General features: G+C 33.8%; 1 protein-coding gene across 3 annotated transcripts in view; it reads right to left on the reverse strand.

Moving 5' to 3' along the window:
- LOC133515977 (homeotic protein antennapedia) overlaps positions 1–9,572 on the reverse strand; it is a 243,704-nt gene extending 234,132 nt beyond the window's left edge. For all 3 annotated transcript variants that reach the window (XM_061848632.1, XM_061848631.1, XM_061848630.1), the window contains exon 1: positions 9,065–9,572. The gene's annotated coding sequence lies outside the window, so the exon portion shown is untranslated. The remainder of the gene's footprint in view (positions 1–9,064) is intronic.
- Between the last annotated feature and the right edge of the window lie 7,528 nt (positions 9,573–17,100).

Consider the following 17,100-nt stretch of genomic DNA (forward strand, 5'->3'; position numbering starts at 1 on the left):
CTATTCACCTGCTAAGTAAGCAGGTACCCAATTATCATGCTAATGCTTTGACAACGAATTAATACGGACCTATAATGTTTGGAGAATTGTGGCCAAAGGCTGAGCGAACAACACCTTGCGGTAATTTATTGTTCTATTTGTGAGGTTCACACAAAACCTCGTTTCCGTGTTTTTATCGGCATTTGCTTATCATTCTACGACATTCTTCGTAATACTGAATACAGGTCGACGCTGGGTACAAATATTATGTATTATTAATACTGAGTGATATATTTAGGTGATATGTACAAGATATATGTACGCCATTGTACTAATTACTATGATCAACTTTTAGTATAGTAATGAGTACAGTCGCATTTATATTGTATTCATATTTACATCTTGTATTGCAGTTATTTTCAAGAATATGTGATAAAAAGTAATGATATTCAATTTAAATTATTTGGAAACAAGATTATACTACTCATTTTTATTACTGTTGTTTGAAGTTGGCGACGTTTTATTAGCCACAACACTTTGTTGATCGATCTCAATCTGATTACAGTTTATTAACCTGTCTCATAATTGAATAATTAATATTATTTGTTCGCGACGCTGTTCATCGGCCAGATGTGTGTGGTTTATGACGCCTAATAGAGTTTATGGCTTTTTTATTGACAGTAATGTTCTCTTGATTCCGACGTTTACGAGCGGCTCATTCATTATCGAACCGCTGAGGTCATAACATTTGTAAATCATGCAGTATGATAAATGTTTAAGTAAATGTTACCGTGTCTGCTCATTCGCACCGTTAATACTGCCTTATTACCGCGATTCTAATGACATTTATTTTATCTATGCAAATTATGTAGAACTCTTTCTGTTGGCGCTTTAATTTATTCGTTCCTCGAACTACAATTAATTAGCAACGAAATTTTATCTAGTTTTGCTGGCTATAAGGAAAGTAATCGATAAGAAATTCAAGCTGCGACGCAAGGTGTGGTAATCCATGGGTATGTATATACGGTGGGCATTGGTTATACTAAACGGTGCTAGTTTTCAAGTTCACGTTTTTTTTTGAATTACGGATATGATGCATTAGCAAGTAGGTAACGAGGCGAAGGGAATACAAACGACACTCGCCCGCACGCCGAACAATTTATTGCCTATACGATAATTATGCGGATTTAAGCTGAAGCGCGGTGCTTTACGGACGATTCTACGGTTCTTTACGGTTTCTAACGATATGCGATTTTGCGTTTTGTTGTTAAAACGGTAGAATCGATTCCGCACGATCTGGGGGCGCGGAGCGAAACAATCGGCTGCTTGCTTATTCCGTAGCGGCGTCGGGACACTCGCTCGCCACGTTTGAAGTGACTGCAATTTGTCTCCAGCGACGTATTTCAAGTAGATATGATCGTGTGTACGACCGATGCTTGCATAAATTTCTCACTAACAGATGTAGGTTTTTTGCGTGGTCCGCGCGGGAGGTAGACGTTCACCTGTTACTCCGTAATGTTTGACGCTTCGTATCGATTTTTTGCTGAAATTAAAAGTTCGATAGCGCCCGATCGGCCGTACGTGAGCCGAATCGAAGAAGACAAAAATTGAATAACGCGAAACGTTTCCACATAATACTACGTAAAGCTAAAGTGAATTTAAAAATGTAATTCACTTGGCTGCTAATTTATGACCATGTGTTTACATTTTAATTTACTTGAACATTCTCAGAAACGTGTTGCGAAGAGAGCTACTGTATGAAAGTCTTTACAAGAGCGTCTGCCTACTATACTTTTTTGGGGTATACTTAGATCGGCATGCGTGACTGAAAGAGTCTAGACTACTTATTAGAAAAAGCTGTATGAATTCTATACTGTCTCTATAACCGAATAAGGTATTATTGTCAAAAAACCGTTGACGCAAACGTTGGGTATGCTCAAAAGCCAAGATTGCTGACTCTAAATGGCATTGGAATACGGACTCCTTGTTTAAATAAATACACGATAAATAAACATGAACTTTAATCAAATTCGATAAAGGCAGATGCGCGCGCGCGACTTTTATGGGAATAACGACTCGGACCGGTAGCGGGCGCGGGCGCGGGCGCGCGGACACTTGTCCCCGGCGCGCACAAAAAACGCAACTATCGCAGGAATTACTCATTAACTTATTAAGATGATAATTTATGACCCTAAGAGAGGTAATTTCATGCAGTCTATTGAAGACCTAAGCGAATTTACTGCGCTTTTTACGCGTCTAGTTGACGCAAGAACAATAAAAAGGGCAATAATAAAATTAGTATAGTTATTGATTGTGTGTTTTGTGTGAATTCTTATTACTTATATGGAATTGTATTTATAAAATACAAGATGAAAAGGGACCCTTTGGTATAGATGTATAGAGTTGTAGATCTAAAGGAAATATGATGAAAATGTTATATTATCATACGTAATGTCAACCTTACTTATTTATTAGAAATTGAAAAAGTTAAAAAAGTGATAAAAACTGTATGAAGGCGTGAAACTTATGTAGTTACATTTTCTTAGGCGTTTACGTTGCCATTTTTTAAAGATAACTATGCATCAAGCCATCACGAAAAGTCAGTCAATCTAATCAATGAGCGATTTTAATTGCATGATTAATAGATGTCGGAATGCATTAGTCCTTGTTCGAAAGATGAATGAAAATTGCTACAATATAAATTATAGTAGGCACTACAGGCCGTAGCATATTTGAATATAAAGTTTCTAATTTTGAACAAGCGAACATTATGAGACAAACATTAGAAATAGAAATATAGATATTTTTAAGAAAATTAAAAATTAAAGATCAACGAGGGAACGGTTAAAAGCAATTAAGAGTTAAAATTTCAAAGTAGGTTTTTTTATTATAAAGATAAGATATTATTAACCGTGTGTGGTCTCTACATGTCAACACAAAATATAACCTGTTAAATTCTGCATTAACACCAAAAGGTAAATAATTACTACAATTATAAGTTAAGCGCAGCAATTACAAACATGGAGTAAAAAATTGAGCAAGGTGTGCCATTTAAACGGATTAAACCGAATCACTTAAAATAATGTTGTAACAATGATCTTTATTTTGTGGGTAACAAGTATGTGACTCGTTTGAAAAATTCAGAACAAGCGGCAGTGAATAATAAACAGAGATTGAGATCTAACAAACAAGCTGATGAAATAAGACAAATATGGCGGAGTCATGAGCGGAATGACAAGCAGTCGGTGGATCCACTGCTTTTTCTAGACTCGAGGAAGTGGATTTAAAGTCGGAGAGTAGCTGGACTACTTAACATTACAAGTTTTTTGGCGATATTGGAGAAAATATATCGGTAAGCCATTCTATTTAAGGTCATAGGTCAAACTGTTCCTCTGTTCCTATGAGGATTCCCTACAAGTATTTCTCTTGCACCATCTAACTTTATACAATTAAGGTTATTTGGCAAATTAACTAATAACAAGTTCAAAAAAATATGTATGTAAGTGGAATTTTAAATATTCATTATTAGAAATGGTCAACGAGATATATACAGTGTTTTTAACAGGCTTTGTTTAAAATTTTACAATGTATACGTATAGAAAATCTAGGTGTCTCTATATAAAATATCAATAATACAAAATTAATTGATTATTAATCATTGTGTGCATTACACCTACTTTGGGCAGAAGTGCTATAAAAGTAGTACAATTTCCTAATAGTATAGGTAATATAACACTTAGTAATATTTCACATAAAATAATGCGGTCTCCACTACATTTTCTGGTGGTAAGGATTTAAAATTTATAGTGTTAATAAGTACACTTTGCTGTTTAAAATTATGTTCAAATGTTCAGGCAATATTCGCAATAAAAAAAATGTTCCGAGATATGATAACAGTTTTTAGTCTTTTTTTTTTGTTAGCTACAAAGAATACTTGCATTGCATGTACAGTAATGTTATACTGAATCAAATAAATATTTGGAGACGACGACAAATAGGTATATCAAAATACTACGGATGTTTACCTTTCTAATAAATTGATGTTTAATGATTTAGTATTTCAAAAAATTATAACGCGACATAGGAAATTCAATTCTTCAATATTGCATTGTTATGTATACATAATAAGGTGTTACATTAATAGGTCACTAGATAACTTTTGCAACAGACAAATATGAAACAACGTGGTGACCTATTTTTATACTTTTTAAAACTATATTTCCATAGACAATGTTTGGACGGGAAATATAGTCTGTCAAGCCATTTCAAAGCGGCTTATCGTCTCATAGAAAATTTGAATTTCGCGCTCTTTTCTACTGACGAAGTTGTTTGACCAGCAATATTTACTTTCTTTTTAAATCTACTTATGAATAAATAGATTTAAACTTTGTATGAAATGAAATACACAATATTCGTAAATAGTCTAAAGACGAGCCCACGCCGACATTTTGAAAGTTTAAATCATTTTTTTAATAAGTAAATTTAATTTGGATTTACTTAAGTCCTACTTGGATTTACTTAAGTCCTACTTAAATGGTAGAATACAAAGGGTCGATGTGAATGGACACCGATCACCGGGGTCATTGGTCTCTATGGGTGTACCACAGGGGTCAATATTGGGACCTTTCCTGTTCCTTATCTACATAAATGACTTGCCATTCCTTGTAAAGACCCACCATGATATAGTATTGTTTGCAGACGACACTTCACTTATTTTCAAAGTCAAACGACAGCAACAAGCTTACAATGATGTAAACGATGCTATTTCAAAAGTAGTAAATTGGTTCAATGTTAATAATTTATTGTTAAATGAGAATAAGACTAAATGTATTAAGTTTGTCACTAGTAATGTAAGGCATGTAAAAACAAGTGTCATTGTGAAGGATGAGGAATTGGAATTAGTTGATAGTACACTTTTTCTTGGTATAACTTTAGATTCTAAACTCCAGTGGGGTCCCCATATTGCTACTCTTTCGAATAGACTGAGTTCTGCAGCTTTTGCAGTAAGCAAAATCCGTCAGTTAACTGATGTCAAAACAGCTCGATTAGTATATTTTAGTTACTTCCATAGCATTATGTCATATGGTATTTTACTGTGGGGTGGTGCTTCAGATATAAATACCATTTTTGTTCTGCAGAAGAGGGCTATTCGAGCAATATATAAAATGAACCATAGAGACTCACTGAGAGATAAATTTAAGGAAATTGACATCATGACAGTGCACTGTCAATACATTTATGAGAATATTCTGTATGTGCATAAAAATATTGCCGATTTTAAGAAAAATTGTGACATTCATAATATTAATACTAGAAATAAACATAAGTTCGCCGTGCCCTTCACTCGGCTCCATAAAATTAAAAAATCATTCATGGGTAATTGTGTGAGATTTTATAATAAACTTCCAAACCATATTACTGAGTTACCAATTAATAAATTTAAGAATCATGTAAAGCGTAAACTTATTTCTAAAGCTTATTATACCACACAAGACTACATGAATGATAAAACAACGTGGGATTAATTGTGATTCGAAATGATTAATTATTTATTATATTTGAATAATGATGATGAAATGGATATTCCAATGCATGTATTTCCTTTGTTGTTTTTATTATATTTGTTTGACATTTAGAATTTATTCTAGAAACAATCTAGACTAGTATTTTTTATACATTTTTTTTGCATGACTATATTTTGTGAAAGTTTTAGTATTAAATTTGATCTATGAATTATATTCATTAGTATTATATATGGAATAATATTTACAACATCAATAAATTGCTCTGATAATTAGATTAAGATAATTATATGTAATACTGTCTTACTATTCATAAGTGCTTGTTGCTAGGCCTACATGAATAAAGTATATTTGAATTGAATTGAATAAGAAGAAAGTATAGTTTTAAAAAGTGTTTGTGATAGGCCACCTCCTTGTTTCATATTTAGTAAACCTCTGATGGGACTGGCACCAGTAAAGGGATGATATAAACAAATCCTGTAAAATAAATATTTACCATCAGTTTTTAAACTCTGGCAACATTTTACCATAAACAAGCAATAGAGCTGCTTTAGTTAAAATATTTCATTGATATTTATTAGTTTGAAAATTAATGGCGTCATACATCCCATGACGGGAGCAAACAAACGTTTTAATTTGTTCATAATATTGAAACCAATTGCAGCAGCTTTGATTAAATACATAGAAAACATAAAGGACGAATAGGACATTCAACTTTTAAAACGGTGAAATTTTACAGGTGTCGGTGAAATATCAAAAATACTCCAAATATACTCTTAAATATCCCATAATTAGTGCCGTTAACATTTGTCTATTGCAAAACTTATCTAGTAACTGTATAAAGTCAGTTCGTGACACGCTGGGACGGCACACAACAATATATTTACTATATTATGCTAGTCTATTAGGATTACATAATCAATACTCATTTCAACTCATGCGATAATAATATTTTTTTTAGCACAGCTTAGAAGTATGTTAACGGCACTAATCATGGGACGTTTATGAAAAAAATTGGAGTTTTTTTTTATGTTTCACCGACATCTGTAAAATTTCTAACGCTTTAAAAGTTGAATGTTCATTTCGTCGGTTTCAATATTATTAACCAATTAAAGCTATGGTTTTTTGCTCCAGTCATGGGATGTATGGCGCCATTAATTTTCAAACTAACAAATATCAATGAAAAATTAAACGTTGCTAAAATGTTGCTAGCGATTAAAAACTGATGGTAAATACTTATTTTACAGAATTTGTCTATACCATCCCATTCTTGGTACCTGTTCCATTATAGGGGTGTTTACTATATGTAGAAGTACTACTGTTTTCAAGATAAGTCTTGGACAATGTACCTTATTTACTTATATGAGGTTCTAACAAATTAGCTACCGACATTTTAGGACAGGGTGCTTATTACACTAAAACAATTAAAATTAAATAGAAACTAAGGAAACTTTTTACATTATTTTTTGTGTTCATTTATAGACCAAAAAATTTTATAATTCTATCTAAAAAATATTCATCATGTATCATGTGCATTTAACTGACAAGATGTCTTTCTGTTATGTCAACAATTGTGACGTTTTAAACTGAAAGGTAGGTACCACATTGCCGGTTGTCGATCAGGTTGATTTAATTTTGAAGCTTTATGGAAAGAGCGTTTTATTCACAACCGAGAATAAGTACCCGTTTGGTTGAAAACGTCACAATTGTTTGTCTTAAATGTCATTGTTGTCGTCGGCTCAAAAGAAAATATGGACCACTAAGAATTTTAATCATTACAGGAAATCTAATTTCATGTTTATTGAAATATGTGAAACAATTGACCGCTTATTTATTTAATTTTTATAAGCTTTGATAACAACCAAAGCCTTGTTTTATTGTTATTAAAAAATACAAAATGTTTTATGAAAAATACAGGTTGTGTAAAATGTAAGATAGGTTGGCAATTTGCTATCTTTTCCGGCCACCAAAGAATCTAGTGTCCACGGATTTTTAAAGTTATATTGAAAAGTACTAAAGATTTACTTATTTACACGTTACCTACAATAAAAATATAGGCTTTACCGGTTCCACATTTTTTTTATTAAGTTGAAACTGGTAAGATCTTCAAGAGTTATCAAAATTAATATTAAAAAGTCCAAAAAAATAAATACAAAGATTTTTTGAAGATCATAAAATATAGTTAACGATCTAACCTATCTGACATTTAAATTTGGCAAACGAGGCACCAAACACTTCGTGGCCCCTATTATCTTTCGATCAGTATATAAACATAGTAGGTATGTAACTTCGACTATAAAATTCGAATCTTAATGATACCCGATATACATTTAGGTATATCATTTATAATATCCGAATATAGAGCATAGGTATTATCTATCTACATATATTATTTATCTGAAGCTTAAGAAGTTTATGTTCCTAGTGATTAAGATAGGTTTTGTTAAAATCTATCGTCAGCAGAATTCGACATCAGGAAGGTACTTATTATTTAAAAATATAAATAAAATATTAATCGATTTTAATAATTAACTTTATAACCACATAATTTTAGCTTCATGATAACAAGCGCAATTACCGACAATTAAATCCAAAGAATATTGTTATGCCTGTGTCATGACACTTATGACAATAATTAAGCAATAAAATTAAAGTCCATATATGTCAAAAAGGTAGCAATTCGTAAATTATTTGATGGGAATTAAATCGTTCGTCACCCTTAGTGAAGAATCTTCAACACCTCGTGGTAACTTAACGGCCCGGCAGTTAAATTTTACGACGGTCGAGATTCCGCTGCGCGAATCCCAGTTTTATCACAAAGGGGTTAGAGTCCAAAATTAAACAGCACTTTAAAATTTTTACTGGCAGTAACTTTAACACTTTAAACATTTTTTTTGCGTATTGTTAGTTCTAAATGCTCACTTACGCATTTTTTTCTGTGACACTGATTTTTTGAGTTTGATGGTAGGTTTTTTTTGTTGCTATGCTACATAGCAACAAAAAATACATAGGATTTTTTTCTACATGTGTGAAAATTGTTTTCTAAGTATATTTGCAAATCTCACGAGGACTTATGAGTAGGTACTGAAGTTCGACAGATATTTTCTTTCGCAAGCGATAACTAGTCTGGAGAAAAACTTCAGTGAGTTATTGTATTTTTCTATATAATTTTACTGTTCTTTAAATTGATGTTAGTTTATTTAGACGTCATTATGGTCATTTTAATAATGTCAAATTTCATGGTGAATTATTAAACTCTACATCTACCTACCTTGTACTAATAATTTACTGAAATGAATCTAATCATAAATTTAATAAGCCCTACTAAAGCATGATACCCTCCTTTTGCCATTTCAAAATTTCATAATTATTTTTGAGTACTTTTTTTACAAAATTTCGTTCAAAATCACGTTAAAAACAATTCATCAAATTAAGTTTACATCCCTGAAACGTTTGTATGGTGTAGTAAAGGTTTGTCCCAAATCCGGGCCGATGGAGCCTCTCGCAAGTTTGTTTTGGATCATAACTCGCGGACCCTCGCGCGGATAAAGCAATAAACTCACCTCAGGCCCGCGCCGACGGCATACTCTTCACAAAGCACTCCACTATGTCACGTGTGTTAAGGCATGAGTGTAATACGTAATATCGCACGTGGTAAGTGTTTATGGTGTTACGCAACGCGTTTGTTCGGAGCGACGCGTCAGTGGCGTGTGCCGATGCTTTACGACTACGACGCGACGCCCCCCGCACGACGCCGCGGCGCACTAAATCTGCGACTGACGACGCCACCCCTAAGCCACGGTCACATTGACGGAAAGACAATAATCGCAGCGATTAATTGGGTCCAGTCGCAGCGCGATGGTGTAGCTGCCGGTAGCACGGGTCCCGGCAAGTGCGGCCTCGTAAAGTTTCTTCGTGTATCGTTCGATGCACCAGACGTTGATACGCCGATCGGCGGGGATGTTACTCTACTTCGATTCGCAACGGCACAATTTCCAACATTATTCAGTCTACACCAATGTTTCAAATTTATGAGACGTCAAAATTTTTAAACTTACCACATGTTTCTAGTCTGCCAAAATACAACATCCATTTTTTTCAGTCATAAAAACGTTCATCTATCATCAAAATTTAACTGGAATTGTCATATTACATTTTCATCTTAAAGTATAAGAATCTTTCACATTAAGGTTCAATGACCTTTACTACTAGCATCCAGCATTAGGCGAGCCGCGCGCGCGCCGATTAACGCGGCCCCGCTTGCTCTCGGTTCTCGCGCGACGAGACAGAGTTTACAACAAACGTTTTATAAACTCGTGTTTTTCGATGGCAAGGATAAACGTAAGTAGAATGGTTATGTTAAGTGTTTTTTTTTATTTTGTAAATAATTATTAATGCGGTTCGCAATACCTAAATGGTACTATAAAATATAGTTTAATTATTATTTTATAGTATTAGTAGGTAACTAAAGTCGCGCTTAAAGTGGTATGGCCACGTCATGAGGAGGCCAGAAGATCACATGACTAGACAAATCCTGAGCATCAACGTCGGCTCCAAAAGATCGGGCAGAGGTAGACCCCTAATTACCTGGATGTCCGTCATTAACAACGACCTTAAGAAAGCCCAAATAAATGTCTCGACGACCCAGAACAGATACGCCTGGCGAAGAATGACGTGGAGAGCCGACCCCAAATGACATGGGAAAAGGCTAGGCAAACAAGAAGAAGTACCTAGGTAACTATTGAACCGTATTTTGTACATAAGTATTACATATATTGCAGTTAGATGGTGTGGAAGAGGGTGGTAACTATGTATAGACCGTAACACAAACGTACTTCTGGAAAATTAAAAAAATACATTTTCAAGTTATAGGTTATAGTAACGCGTAACTTAAGAACTATGCTAGACTATTTTAAAGGAAAACAAAGAATACACATAAAATTAGAAATGAAAATACATAAAGAGGTATATATGACTACCCACTATCCTCCATCACTTAATGGATCCCTTGAACCCCTTCTCATAATATGCAATTCCATTAAACGGCTGAGGACGACTGAATCTAGCCTATCCACGATCATCTGCAGGATATTGTTGCCGCTCCCTTGTACAACTTCTTATAACGGACGCTGACTTTTTGCGTATATATATAATAAACGTCGACAGCCGCGTCAGCGTACTTACATGCCAGACGCAATAGCGAGGGAGCCTCAACAGGGCCATAAATGTGTTATTATATTGCACTCTTAGTGCACTGTACGCTCCCTGCGTAAAACTGACCTATAGACCACTGGCTAGAACAAGTGAATCTATGAGCCAGCGAATTGCCACGTCGGACAATGACCTCCGCTCAAGTTCTTTGTCCTTATCGTCTTTAAGGTCTTCGGCTAGCACATACCCCAGATATTTAAATTCAGACACTCATTTTAAATCCATAAGTATACTGTTTAAGAGAAGTGATGGAACATAGGTACCTACAGTGACAAACATACATATCTATCTACCATTAATAGCTTTCATAGGTATCTACCTACCATTAATAGCTTTTCAACTATTAGGGACTCCTTTATTCAACTACTTATGACACGATAAGATAACAAAGGGATAATGTACCTAATTGGTAAGCAAAATGATATCGATATAATTAAGGTACCTGAGGGTAATAAGGCCTAGCTAGCGGAATTTAGAATTCATAAAATGGAAAATAGCCGAATTAATCAACATATTGTAATTTTAATGAATTTTCCAATTCAAACACTACAAAATTGACTTTAATAAAATCGCAGCTGTAACTACCTATAAACAAAATCACAATAAAAGAATCTTAAAAAACTTATTAATGTGCCTTATTTTACGCTGGTACCTACCTACGAATTGCTAAGTAAACTGTCAATCTACATAACAATATTCAGTATTAGAAATATACGTACAAAGAGTATAAACAAAGTACGAGAATAGCAAATTTTGGTAAATAAAAACAGAAATATTTATTTTTTCCATGACTCCTGTAGGCCTGTTATTCCCCTTATAGTAATAAGGCCTAAAGGTATTTTTTTAGACCTTATTACCAACAAAATAGGAAAAAATAAAACAAAATAGGAAAAAATAATAGTATCACAACACATTATTCACACGCTTAGCACAATATAAGCTATAAATAAGAAAGTAAATGATCGTGATCGAATGAAGAAATACTACAGAAAATAGTAACTAATTTTTCGGGCCAATATTTGTTAATATTGCCACGTGACAACTTTTCACAATGGATTATGCAACATTTGCCAGGCAGCTACCAGTGATCGAGAATGAACTTTTAGTTCCTTGGTCGTCCACAAAGTGTCACCTGACGCTATTGACGTGTTCGCACACTTTAAACACGATTTTGGCTAGTTAGACCTTATTACTCGACAGACCTTACGTCAGCCTCTTACTTAGATACCAGGTATGTGTCTTTGTAAAGAGTTTGCATTTATATTTTAGGCGTAAAACTGATCCACTTGTAGCATCTTAGTAGGATATGAAGAATTTGATGATAATAAACACCCAACATTTGTACCTATGTATACAAAAATCAAAGCATATAAGAAATAGAGCGTGGACTAAGAAAATTAAGGTCACTACAATAAGTAAGTAATCTATAGAATATAATTACTTAGCAAAAGCAACCGAACCCAAGTAGGTAAGACTTATATAATACCTACACAGATTTCTAATCCTTACTAAACCTGTGTAATTACTAACTACCAACAAAGAATATATATCACAAGAACACAAGGATAAATTATAAAGATCAAAAGACAGGTGCATTAAAACCAACCATTCAGCTCCAAGCTCCCTAACCGTCTGACGGATTACAAAGCGGCGAAATTGTCCACCAATGGCAACGCGCTGTTCGACCGCCATCTTGTTTTCCCCACCCGTGGCGAGCGCAGATGAGCGCAGACGACAGGGAGATGGATCACGGCTAGGATGTAGTACCAAATGAAAACTGGTATTATTAGGTACGACTATAATATATTTGTGACTTATAAAAAGTAATTATATTTTCAAGTTTTATTTAGCTTAGTTAAAGATAAAAAGGTAAGTTTTGAAAGACCCATAATGTAACCGTTTTGGTATATTTTATATATTAAATAGCAGCAATTTGCACCTTTTTGTGTAAAAATAATGTCATGTTTTAATTGTTGTTACACCTTTTGCTGTTCCTATAGGTAATTATGTACTCATGATTGCGGTTCGCGGAAAAATCGTAGATTTTAAAAATTGTGAGTGTATGTGTGTTTCTTGGAATTTAGCTACTTCAAACAGTATTGCACAAAACGAGATAAATGTATGCAAGGTGTTTTCTGCCAATACCATAGGCCTTTTTACAGAAATATTGGTAAATACCTATTTTTTTATGTAGAGCCGCCCATAGTTACGGTGTCTATTTCACATAAACATATTATAATCTGTAGATATAATGTTAATAATTTAAATGTTAATGTACATTTAATGAAAAAGTATATTTTATATATTACCTAAATAGCAGGAATTTACACCTTTTTGTGAAAAAAATCATGACATTTTTAATTGTTGTTACACCGTTCGCTGTACCTATAGGTAAGTAGGTATTTACTCATGATTGCGGAAAAAAATCGTAAATTTTAGATACTGTGAAACTAGATTCTTGATAGTAATTTAGCTTCTTCAAACAGTGTTGCACAAAACGAGATAAATTTATGCAAGTAAAGGTGTATTCTGCCAGTACCATAGGCCTTTTGTACAGGAATATAGATACCTAACTATTTTTTTATGTAGAACCGTCCATAGTTACTAGGTAGGTATCTACTTCACCTAAACATATTATAATCTTTAGAAATAATGTTAATAATTTAAAATTATATTAGAATAAGATTAAAACATAATGTAAGTAGACAGACACACCTATAATTTTAGTTTAGGTTCATAAAAATGGTAAAGTAGTTAGGTAGAATTTTTGTTGATTTTCAATGTATGTTGTTAGTAACATAAGTAAACTTACAAGGAAAGGTACCCAACTGTCCGGTTCCGATTTGATTTATATTTATATATTTTATAGAGTAGTCTAAAATAACGGATACGTTTTTTTTTAGCTGCCCAAACTCAAACTATTGGGAGAAATTGTCCTCCAAAGTACCTACTAAAAAATTACTAAATCTTCTATAATTCAATAGGCACCATTGTACAAGTGATAACCCAAAACTAGGAATATACAGGTGAATTTGTTGTTTGACCATACGGTAGGGATGGATACCTATACTAGGTCATACTGAACACTTTTTACTATGTGCGGAAAAAAAACTGCCGTCTCATACATTTTGGTGAATCACAAATCAATGTTTTCTACGGAACAACTGTTTTTTTTGCGATTTCGGGGTTGGGCCCATGATAAAAGTTGTTCAGTATGATCCACATATTCACCCCATAAGTCAAACATAACGATTTCACCCTGTAGGTACCGCAAAGCGGGGCTCTGTCGACAAGCCATACCTACCTACCCAAGTCATTAAACATATATGAAGTTTTTTTCTTTAAGATTATGCTGTTGCATAACGTTTTAGAGCGTATTTATTTGTCATATTATAATATAAATTACGTAAAATATATTTTCAAATACCAACCGAAAAAGTAACAACAAACAAAAAGAATGTGTTCGTAAAGACCGTCTGTCGTTTACCTCTAAATAAATTCCTATAATACATATAAAGAGCAATATAATGTTCATAAAAATAAGTGTTATTTTATAATGGCAGTAAGTGGGTACATAAAAACTTGAATGTCATGATTTAATGAAAAATATTTAGTAGTTTATTATATTTTAAAAGCAAGAACTATTTCAATGATTTTCGCGTGCTAATAAGAAGTTGCGCAGGCGTCGACGGGCCGACCGACCACACGCACAGTATGGTCAAGGTCACTGGAGTAAATACGTATACGCTAGCACATTAAACATATCCTAAATTCCTAACAAAAACATCAATAGCAGTAAGGTCAATGAGGGCATTTAGTCATACTTTTTGATAAGTTCACTCTGGCTGGTCATAACTAAGAGGATATTTACTTTTGAATAAACCTGGTCACTGTCATAGATTGGTCATTTATTTAACTATATAAATGTACTCGTATTAAATTGCTAGTACTGCTGGTTATTTAAATATGTTTCTTTTTTTTTAATCATGTCAGTTGACGGATTTTCCCGACGGTTTGGGACTATTCCGTCAACCAAAGATTTTTTTATATCGTGACGTATTACAAACATATATGTCAAGTAAACAAATAGGTACCGCTGAAGTCTTAAACAAAACTAAACTTTAACGTACTCAATTTAATGTTTACTTTAGATTGTATTGCCAAATATATTTTTTTGGGGCAATCTCGGCCTATTTTTATAATCAGGAGTAGTAAACCTTTTAAAACATATTCCTAAACAAAATCCGTCAAGTTTAAAATATTAGGCTACTGTTTTCGGGCTCACCAGTTGGCGCCACAATTGAGTAAGGTCCGAAGTACAGTGTCAAAGTCATTTTTATTATGGGTGCGACAATATTTTTAATTTCAAATCATATTTAATAAGTATATTGGACGTTTCATAGCGTAAGTATTGAATGACCAATTTAGCTAACACCCTAAATACTCAACAATCGAAGAGCGGTATTACCATTATACTGCTATTTTGCCTTTATGAATCAAAATTAATTATTTGACTTTGGAACCGTGCTTCACATTCTCAAATAAAAATACAGAATAAAAAATCGACAATTTCAGTATTGAAAGATGTGATGAATTTTAGATGAGTAGACAGGCATGAAAATGTAAATGCAGTACCACTACCCACACTGTTAACTGTCCATCGGCAGACCTTATGCCTTTTGTAATAAGGTCCATCGATGTACAGTTAAGAGTGTTGCTATTTGTACACCGGACATATACTATATTATATCTTGATAAATTTAGTTAACCAGTTATTGACTAGTTGTGAAAAATATCCAAAAACATATTATGCATTTGTATACATATTAACAATAAATTGAGACTTAAACTTGGTATTCATTTTCATAGTTATTATTTAAGGAAGTCAAATACCTAAAAAGGTTGGCAATATATGAAATACGGAAATTCCGGCACATGACGGTTTTGCCCATTTCACAATTGACGCATTTGTCTGCTCGATCATTTTGTTAATACCAATATTTAACCACCCATAGTTTCTCACAAACAGATTATAATTGAATATCAAACTATATAATAAACATACTTACTAACCCGTAAACTTACATTTTCTCATCGAACAGTTACGAAATACAGCAGCATACTACACTCGCGTTCGAGTTCGGAGCGCAACTAAACTTTGAAAGCGAGTTTTTTCCATTCACTGGCTAGACAGCGCCATCTGTTTTTAACTGCAGGTATAAAATTTTCTCACTGCTTTACCGATCGAATCAGTAAGCGGGTACTGATGTTTGAATAACCGCATACGCCATTTGACGGAAATGCCCCGCTGACGGATTTGGCCACCCTGACCTTAAGTTTATTTATATAACGATTTATTACTGACTAAAATAAAACATCTACTAGGTAGGTATTAGGCACCTAATATTATATTGGGTGTGGCCTGTAAGACGAGCAAATAATTAAAACATAGATTGTCCTCCTGAAACGGTGACACTTTTGTGCAATAACTTTTGAATTATTTTTTTATTAAGTATCTACATACACACAACCATCATTAAGGCTATCCTAATTCGACAGTATGGAATTTGACACAAAAAAGAAAAGAAATACATAGGTACCTATATAGTAAATAAATTATTACAAACTGCAGTATCACAATACATATAGCGTGGCCCTTGTCAATTCGCTCAAAGGACAAAGAAACAAATCTAACTCGGTCACTACTCGATTAAGAGTCCAAATTGCGCGCGTAAAGGGGGCCTGGAGAAGGAGTTGCGTTCGAGCGCGCGGCTCGGCCAGCAGGCTCGGCCGCCGCCGCCGCCACACATACCGATCTGGTACTAGTACGTTCAAACAGACCTCTGCCAGGACTCCAGGGTTGCACAACTTGCCTCGTACCAACTTAAACAGTTCCCTTCTAACTTCTAGTTTATTGTAGGTATATCCTACAATTATGAAGTAGACTTCGTATTTTTCATACAAATTAAATATTATCTTCAATGCCCGCCGTTACCATTGTAATTAACGTTGCTTGTCAGGCCTTAAACATAACAAAATAAGCAATATATTGCGTAGGTTTAATTCAAAGTGTGTGTATTCAAAAAACAAGTTATTTTTATAAGTTGCTGTAAAAATGTTGGTCAGTTTGACTACAGTTTATTTTTTTAGGGCCACACCCGGTATACAAAGTTTATTAAGTAGACAGCCTACTACAATTTACGTAACCTTTATCGTCTTTGTCTTTATAATAGCTTTGTTCAGCATGTTAAATAATGTAAATATCTCACTTAATAAAAACAATTTTATAAAATCAAAGTAGAGCAACTTTCCTGTCGACAGCACTGCACAATTCGTTCGCCACATTCCTCAGCACGTTTCAAGCATGCCGTAAACAGCTGATTTCCCC

This window comes from Cydia pomonella, chromosome 3 (assembly GCF_033807575.1).
Source record: "Cydia pomonella isolate Wapato2018A chromosome 3, ilCydPomo1, whole genome shotgun sequence".
Lineage (NCBI taxonomy): Eukaryota > Metazoa > Arthropoda > Insecta > Lepidoptera > Tortricidae > Cydia > Cydia pomonella.